General features: G+C 36.8%; 1 long non-coding RNA gene across 5 annotated transcripts in view; it reads left to right on the top strand.

Annotated features, from left to right (window-relative positions):
• The window catches only part of LOC136825297 (uncharacterized), a 53,000-nt gene that overhangs the window by 27,404 nt on the left and 15,748 nt on the right, over nt 1-9,848 (top strand). For 2 of the 5 annotated variants that reach the window (XR_010849285.1, XR_010849288.1), the window contains exons 3-4: nt 802-962; nt 1,950-2,023. This is a non-coding gene — a long non-coding RNA (uncharacterized lncRNA). Of the gene's footprint in view, nt 1-801; nt 963-1,949; nt 2,585-9,848 lie in introns of those variants that run through there. The other 3 variants (XR_010849289.1, XR_010849287.1, XR_010849284.1) reach the window with 2 other exon arrangements.

The following is a 9,848-nucleotide window of genomic DNA, read 5'->3' as shown; positions in this document are numbered from 1 at the left end:
GTGGTTTTGGGGTACAGTTACAGTGTAACCCAATACAGAAGAGTGCCTAGTGAAGAGCTGTGGACGCCTTGGTGAAAATAAATGCCCGTAAATGGCAGATGAGGCTCTCCACAAGAGACGAATAGCGTCAGATTCTCAGTTCTGTTAAATGGCTAGAAAATAATAATATTCCCACTACTCTGCACAGTTTGAAAGTACCAAATGGCCGGGTATAAGGTTTGTTGCCTCACATCCTGCAAATAAGAAAAATATAAAATAATGCATCTTCGGGGTTTGAATGTGTATGCATGTGGTGCAGAAGATAAGGAAAGGAAGATAACTGATTGGTTTAAGGAGGGGAAGCTGAGATAAAGGTGAAAAATGCCATTTTATACACTAATAGGAAGGACAAAGGTGCAGCGATTGTGGAATCAGTGACACTGTGTTTGTGATAAATATGTTCGTTAGAAGACTGTACGGGTAAGAGTGAGCACGGCAAGAAGGAAAGTTGTGATAGTGAATGTATGTGGGCCAGGACTGAAAAAGAATTCGAGTGAAAGTGTGTTTCTGGAAGAGTTTTAATTCTTGCATCGCATGCTTCTAGAACATGGCAGTGCAACAGTAGGTGACTGAGAAAGAGATGGCACAATGGGAAGGCAGTTGTTGGAGTAAAGGAGAACTGAGTCTGTAGAAATGTGTTGGGAAAAGGGGATTGATTAATAGAAATGCACGATTTCGAAAGAAAAATGTTTACAAATATACTGTGGAAAAAGAAAGTAAGGAAAATGAGCTTGTTACTACTATTACTTTTCGTTTTTACAGGATAAAGTCAGAGTCAGGTGAGAGTGATTTAGGTTTAGGAAGAGGGAATAAGAACAGTGGTGAAAAGAGGAAATAAGAAACTTAGTGGAAAGAGAAATTACAAGACAGATTGGAAGACTGTGCAGGAATACAGGAGGACAGATCAGGTCCTCAGGAGGAAGGTAAGAGAAAGAAAAAGTCACATAAAGAAAATTAGAAGAAAGGAGCAGGAAATATATAACTTCTAAAAGAAAGTAAATGCAGATAAGGTTAATGAGCAAATGGATCTCAGAATAAAAATGCAATTAGAGAGATGCTGCCTGAAGAGAATGCAATCCCAGGTCTGTAGATGAGTATGCTGTGGATTTGTTAAATGTGAAAGGTTATGAGCAGGGTTGAATGATTCAAGAGTGGAAGGGGGTTACAGTTAGGTCTAGTATATGTGTGTGAAAGTTACTGCTGATTACGGAAGGATGGAAATTAAGAGGTTGAAATATTGGAAGACACCTGCAGTTCATGGGATTACATGTGAGATGTTAGGATACAGTGGTGAAAGGGTGATTGAGTGGCTGACACCAGGGTGTGTAAGGTACTTCTGGAAGAGGAAAATGTTCTGAAGGAATGGAAGAGGGAATTTTTGTTCTTTTGTAACAGTCATTCCTCTCTTAATACCTTTACCCTTGTATAAGGATAAAGGTGTTAAAGGAGACTGTAAACATTATGGGAGCATAACTTGACTTAGTACTGTATACCAGAAGAAGGAAAAAACATTGTGCATTTAGACCAGGAAGAGGTTGTGTAGATTTAGTGTAGGTTATGAAACAGATGCTTAATTATAGGCCTCAAAGTTTAACTTTGACAGGAAACTTAAACTTTTAACAGCTTTTAATCAGGTCTTTGTTATTAATAGTCGTTAGATGTGGCTGTATATAGGTAATGTAAAAATATCTATAGTTTTTATGTATAAAAGTACTACTTTAAATCAGACAGTCTGCTACATAAATATGATCAGTATACGTAGTTGCTCAGGTAAGGTTTTTTGTGATGCTAATGATTATTTATATATTTTGTATACAAACAGATTTACAAACTTCCTGTGTATATATTTATCATGCAATGCATTTTCATGTGTGCCTATAATAATTATATATATATTTTTGTTTTTGCAGATTACTAGAAGCAAAAGCAAATCTTTCTACATTCCTACTGCCACCCGCTGTACCTTCTTCGAGAACAAAATCAGGTATTGTGATGAATACGGAAGGATTTGTATCTCATAACCCGCGCATCCTTGCTCAAAAGATTGTAGTCCATTTTTATCCCTGAATTTGCTTTCACTTCACTTATAAGTGTATTAACGTAAAAAAAGATGGCAATTTGGTTTAGGTTAAAATGTATTTAAAACTTTGACATTCCAGCCATCTACCTGAACCAAAGTCCAGGTCCACGTGTCATCATATGTATTTCCTCGAGTGTTTTAGCGCGTTTCCGTAGGGTTTACTTGATTGGCGATGTATTTTGATTAATGCAGTGGTTCCCAACCTTTTTTTGGCCATGCCCCACCTAATCTCCTCTAAAATCCTGATGCCCCCTGTGGTGATATATATAATTCTTATATTCACATGGAGGAAGCCTAAAAGGCCATTTAACCTGTTTTAAACATTCTCGAATCCACGTTGGGAACCACTGGATTAATGTAATATGTAATAAGTGTTATATTTTCTGTTTCATACATTTCATGCCGCACCTGTTATTTCTTCATTTCTTACATTATATTCGTTTACAGTAGTTTACAATGGGCTGCCGTTTGTATGAAATGTTTTGAAAAATCCAGAATTGATACACATGTCATATCTACGATATATTTTAAATTCGGTTTTGTTTTATATATGATAATTCTCTGCTGCCTACTGAATTGATACACATGCACAGACATATACTGTATATATATATATATATATATATATATATATATATATATATATATATATATATACTATATATATATATATATATATATATATATGATATATATATCATAGCTATGTAGAGTATTCTCATGAAAAAACCTATACATGGTAGATGATTCCTTCAATAGCTCGAAGAGTATTCTCATGAAAAATATATATATATTATTCATGAAAATGATTCATGGTAGATTATGACAAAGGGCATCACCGAGTGTGCACTTCCCTGAGTTAACAGTATAGAGTGGCACCCATGGCTGGTGTGTAAGGCGATCTCAGAAAACATGAAGCCTTTCAGAATGAAGCTGGAATCGTTCCTGAAGTTGAGAAGCGTTTTCATTCCAGGAGCGTTCGTCCTCGTTGGTTTGAGCACATTCAGACTGGGAGATGAATCTTGAGGGGTGTTTGGGTGCAATTCAGCACTTTCTTCTGCGGCAGCCAAGACAAATAGAAAGAAGAGCATACGCATCCTGTAAATGACATTGACGAAAGATATGTCCTTTTTAACTAAGGGAAATAATGAAGGCAGGTTATAAGGATTAAATCCCACATTAAAAAAAGGTTCTAAAGCTCTCATTCCCTGTTAAAGGAATGCTACAAAAATGCACCTTGTTTGTAAAGAGAATGCTTCAAGCAAAAATTTCTTTTCAAGGGATGTTTGAAAAGTGGATCCCAGGAAAAACATGTATGAAAGGAATGTCACATGGGATGCATTGTATATATCTAAGAAGAGTCACAATGTTACATGCAGTTTTATTAGACGGTAAAAGAATTGCATCGTATAAAAAAAAGGTTACAAGAAATATATCGTGTATTGAACGGAGATCACAAGAAATTCAGCGTTCACTATCAAAGATAAGTTCAAATCAATGCATCCTGCACTAATATGGAAGCTACTGTGAATACATTCTCAATGAAAAGGAGGCGACAAGGAATACATTCTTTAACAGTGAGAAGCTACAAGAAATACAGTCTTCAACAAACGAGGGCTACAAGGAATACATTCTCTTGTGAAGGGTGACTATAGTGAATACATTCACTATTAAAGTTGTGCTGCAGGAATCACATTCTATAAAGAAGTAAGGATATAAGAAGTACAATCTTCAATAAAGTAAGGATACAAGGAATATATTCTCTGATAAACTGATGCTATCAGGAAAACATTCTTTAATAAAGTAAAGCTACAAGGAATACATTCACTAGTGAAAGGAGGTTGCAGTAAATACATTCTCTAATAAAAGAATACTACAAGAAATATATTCTGAAATAAGGATGTAAGGAATACATTCTCAAATAAAAGGGGCAACAAAGAATAATTCTCAAATAAAGTAAGGTTACAAGGAATACATTATCTGATAAGGAGATTCTACAAGGAAAACATTCCCTAATTAAGTTAGGCTGAAGGAATAGGTTCTCTAATAAATACAGGACACAAGGAATACATTCACTTGGAAAGAGAGGTTGCAAGGAATATTTTTGCTAATAAAGTAAGGCAACAAGGTATATATTATCAAATAAAGAATCACAGTGCTAATACAATTTCTAATAAAGACTACAGAGAATTCATTGTCTAATAAAGAGAAGCAACAAGGGAATGCGGCTACAAGGAATGCATTCTCTAATAGAAGGATGGCTACAAGGGATACATTCTTTAACATCGACAGCCTGTGAGAAATAATTTCCCTATTAAAGAGAGGCTACAAGAAGGGCATTATACAATAAATAGAGAAATAACTTTCTAATAAGGGGAGGTGACAATGAATATATTCTCCAATAAAGAAGGACAAGAAAGACATTCTCAAATAAAGAAGGACTAGGAACACATTGTCCAATAAAGAGGAACAAGGAATACATTCTCCAATAAAGAGGGACAAGGAAGACATTCTACAGTAAAGAGGGACAAGGAAGACATTCTACAATAAAGAGGGAAAGGAATACATTCTCCAATAAAGAGGGACAAGGAAGACATTCTGCAATAAAGAGGGACAAGGAAGACTTTCTGAAGACAATGATTTCTGCAATAAAGAGGGACAAGGAAGACATTCTGCAATAAAGAGGGACAAGGAAGACTTTCTGCAATAAAAAGGGACAAGGAAGACATTCTACAATAAAGAGGGACAAGGAAGACATTCTACAATAAAGAGGGACAAGGAAGACATTCTACAATAAAGAGGGACAAGGAAGACATTCTACAATAAAGAGGGAAAGGAATGCATTCTCCAGTAAAGAGGGACAAGGAAGACATTCTGCAATAAAGAGGGACAAGGAAGACATTCTACAATAAAGAGGGACAAGGAAGACATTCTACAATAAAGAGGGACAAGGAAGACATTCTCAAATAAAGAGGGACAAGGGAGACATTCTACAATAAAGAGGGACAAGGAAAACATTCTACAATAAAGAGGGACAAGGAAGACATTCTTCAATAAAGAGGGACAAGGAAGACATTCTCCAATAAAGAGGGACAAGGAGTACATTCTCCAATAAAGAGGGACAAGGAAGACATTCTACAATAAAGAGGGACAAGGAAAACATTCTACAATAAAGAGGGACAAGGAAGACATTCTGCAATAAAGAGGGACAAGGAAGACATTCTGCAATAAAGAGGGACAAGGAAGACATTCTACAATAAAGAGGGACAAGGAAGACATTCTGCAATAAAGAGGGACAAGGAAGACATTCTACAATAAAGAGGGACAAGGAGTACATTCTCAATGAAGAGGGACAATGAAGAGGGACAAGGAGGACATTCTCCAATAAAGAGGGACAAGGAAGACATTCTCAATAAAGAGGGACAAGGAAGACATTCTCCAATAAAGAGGGACAAGGACATTCTCAATAAAGAGGGACAGAAGACATTCTACAATAAAGAGGGACAAGGAGTACATTCTCCAATAAAGAGGGACAAGGAGTACATTCTCCAATAAAGAGGGACAAGGAAGACATTCTACAATAAAGAGGGACAAGGAAGACATTCTCCAATAAAGAGGGACAAGGAGTACATTCTCCAATAAAGAGGGACAAGGAAGACATTCTACAATAAAGAGGGACAAGGAGTACATTCTCCAATGAAGAGGGACAAGGAGTACATTCTCCAATAAAGAGGGACAAGGAAGACATTCTCCAATAAAGAGGGACAAGGAATACATTCTCCAATAAAGAGGGACAAGGAAGACATTCTCCAATAAAGAGGGACAAGGAAGACATTCTACAATAAAGAGGGACAAGGAGTACATTCTCCAATGAAGAGGGACAAGGAAGACATTCTCAAATAAAGAGGGACAAGGAGTATATTCTACAATAAAGAGGGACAAGGAATACATTCTCCAATGAAGAGGGACAAGGAGTACATTCTCCAATAAAGAGGGACAAGGAGTACATTCTCCAATAAAGAGGGACAAGGAATACATTCTCCAATAAAGAGGGACAAGGAATACGTTATCCAATAAAGAGGGACTGGGAGTACATTCTCAAATAAAGAGGGACAAGGAGTACATTCTCCAATAAAGAGGGACAAGGAATACGTTATCCAATAAAGAGGGACTGGGAGTACATTCTCAAATAAAGAGGGACAAGGAGTACATTCTCCAATAAAGAGGGACAAGGAAGACATTCTCCAATAAAGAGGGACAAGGAGTACATTCTCCAATAAAGAGGGACAAGGAAGACATTCTCACAATAAAGAGGGACAAGGAATACATTCTCCAATGAAGAGGACAAGGAATACATTCTCCAATAAAGAGGGACAAGGAATACATTCTCCAATAAAGAGGGACAAGGAATACATTCTCCAATAAAGAGGGACAAGGAAGACATTCTCCAATAAAGAGGGACAAGGAAGACATTCTCAAAATAAAGAGGGACAAGGAATACATTCTCAAATAAAGAGGTACAAAGAGTACATTCTCCAATAAAGAGGGACAAAGAATACATTCTCAAATAAAGAGGGACAAGGAAGACATTCTCCAATAAAGAGGGACAAGGAGTACATTCTCAAATAAAGAGGACAAGGAAGACATTCTACAATAAAGAGGGACAAGGAGTACATTCTCCAATGAAGAGGGACAAGGATAATAAAGAGGGACAAGGAAGACATTCTCCAATAAAGAGGGACAAGGAATACATTCTCCAATAAAGAGGGACAAGGAAGACATTCTCCAAAAAGAGGGACAAGGAAGACATTCTCAATAAAGAGGACAAGGAGTACATTCTCCAATGAAGAGGGACAAGGAATACATTCTCAAATAAAGAGGGACAAGGAATACATTCTCCAATAAAGAGGGACAAGGAATACATTCTCCAATAAAGAGGGACAAGGAATACATTCTCCAATAAAGAGGGACAAGGAATACATTCTCCAATAAAGAGGGACAAGGAATACATTCTCCAATAAAGAGGGACAAGGAATACATTATCAATAAAGAGGGACTGGGAGTACATTCTCAAAAAAAGAGGACAAGGAATACATTCTCCAATAAAGAGGGACAAGGAATACATTATCCAATAAAGAGGGACAAGGAGTACATTCTCAAATAAAGAGGGACAAGGAGTACATTCTCCAATAAAGAGGACAAGGAATACATTCTCCAAGGAGCATCCAATAAAGAGGGACAAGGAATACATTCTCAAATAAAGAGGGACAAGGAGTACATTCTCCAATAAAGAGGGACAAGGAATACATTTTCCAATAAAGAGGGACAAGGACATACATTCTCCAAGGAATAAAGAGGGACAAGGAATACATTCTCAAATAAAGAGGGACAAGGAATACATTCAAGGAATCAAATAAAGAGGGACAAGGAATACAAAGAAGAGGGACATTTTCTCCAATAAAGAGGGACAAAGAATACATTCTCAAATAAAGAGGGACAAGGAATACATTCTCAAATAAAGAGGGACAAGGAATACATTCTCAAGTAAAGAGGGACAAGGAAGACATTCTCAAATAAAGAGGGACACAGAATACATTCTCAGATAAAGAGGGACAAGGAATCCATTCTCAAATAAAGAGGGACAAGGAATACATTTCCAATAAAATTACATTCTCCAATAAAGAGGGACAAGGAATACATTCTCAAATAAAGAGGGACAAGGAATACATTCTCCAATAAAGAGGGACAAGGAATACATTCTCAAATAAAGAGGGACAAGGAATACATTCTCCAATAAAGAGGGACAAGGAATACATTCTCCAATAAAGAGGGACAAGGAATACATTCTCAAATAAACAGGGACAAGGAGTACATTCTCAAATAATGAGGGACAATGAGTACATTCTCCAATAAAGAGGGACAAGGAATACATTCTCAAATAAAGAAGGGCAAGGAATACATTCTTAGATAAAGAGGGACAAGGAATATATTCTCAAATAAAGAGAGACAAGGAAGACATTCTCAGATAAAGAGGGATAAGGAATACATTCTCAAATAAAGAGGGACAAGGAATACATTTTCAAATAAAGAGGGACAAGGAATACATTCTCCAATAAAGAGGGACAAGGAATACATTCTCCAATAAAGAGGGACAACGAATACATTCTCAAATAAAGAGGGACAAGGAATACGTTCTCCAATAAAGAGGGACAAGGAATACATTCTCAGATAAAGAGGGACAAGGAATACATTCTCAGATAAAGAGGGACAAGGAGTACATTCTCAAATAAAGAGGGACAAGGAATACATTCTCAAATAAAGAGGGACAAGGAAGACATTCTCCAATAAAGAGGGACAAGGAGTACATTGTCCAATAAAGAGAGACAAGGAATACTTTCTCAAATAAAGAAGGACAAGGAAGACATTCTCCAATAAAGAGGGAGAAGGAATACATTCTACAATAAAGAAGGACAAGGAAGACATTCTCCAATAAAGAGGGACAAGGAGGATCATTCTCCAATAAAGAGGGACAAGGAAGACATTCTCCAATAAAGAGGGACAAGGAGTACATTGTCCAATAAAGAGAGACAAGGAATACTTTCTCAAATAGAGGGACAAGGAAGACATTCTCCAATAAAGAGGGACAAGGAATACTTTCTCAAATAAAGAGGGACAAGGAAGACATTCTCCAATAAAGAGGGACAAGGAGTACATTCTCCAATAAAGAGGGACAAGGAAAACATTCTCTAATCAAGTAAGGCTACAATGATACAAAGAGAGGCAACAATGAATACAGTCTCCAACACAAGAAAGCTGCAAGGAGCATATTTCCTAATAAAGAGAGTTGAAGAGATTACTTTCTCTCAAGAAGGGGATGACAACGAATACATCCTCAAATAGACTGGGTGTCAAGGTATACATCCTCTAACAAAACAGACAACAAGGAATACTATGTCCTCGTTACGGGGAGGCATGAACACTAGTTCATTTCCAGCTAGAGATTTTGTTGACGGATTTTAACTCTTTCCTCACTTGATAACACTCCTCCCAACAGTGACCATCAACTCATGTTTGTAGACTGCTGAAATCAACTGCCAAAGAAAAGGATCCATGCCTTAGTCCTTTCCTTTATGACTATTTTGCATTTAAAGAATGAATGACTTCTTTAAGATTTTGATTCCTTATATACCAAGATTAACTCCTGTTCTTTGACTGCCATTTGCAGTGCATGATTAAAAATAGGGCAGGCTCAAGATAAGCTAAACTTAAGCAGGGGTACTCTGGCAGTTATCGACACCAGTTGAAATGGTCAAATCAACCAGCCAGTTTACACACAAATTGATATAATTTGACAACAAAAACGATAAGACAAAAAATGAACGAGAAAGACAGCACTATCACCCTGAATTATGTTCCTTACCTGAACATTCGAGTGATCGAAGATTTCCTCTTTTGCTTTATTCTTTGGATACTTCAGCTTCCGGCCTCTTTACAGTAATCTTCCTTACTACATTTCAGTCTCTGAAGCAACTTCTCGTCGTTCTTGCGTTTTGCAAATTGTGTACTCGAGAGTTCCTATATGAGAGAGAGAGAGTGGAGAAAACACAGTGGAGAAAACACGTGATTGAATATTTCTTCTGCTTTTTTAGTGATAAATTATACTGCCACTTAATTAGTCTAATCTATAAACATACATACATACAGATTATATTTATACACATGTATGTAT

This window comes from Macrobrachium rosenbergii, chromosome 37 (assembly GCF_040412425.1).
Source record: "Macrobrachium rosenbergii isolate ZJJX-2024 chromosome 37, ASM4041242v1, whole genome shotgun sequence".
Lineage (NCBI taxonomy): Eukaryota > Metazoa > Arthropoda > Malacostraca > Decapoda > Palaemonidae > Macrobrachium > Macrobrachium rosenbergii.
The sequence above is the reverse complement of the archived record's forward strand: the minus strand, read 5'-3'. Positions and strand labels throughout refer to the sequence as shown.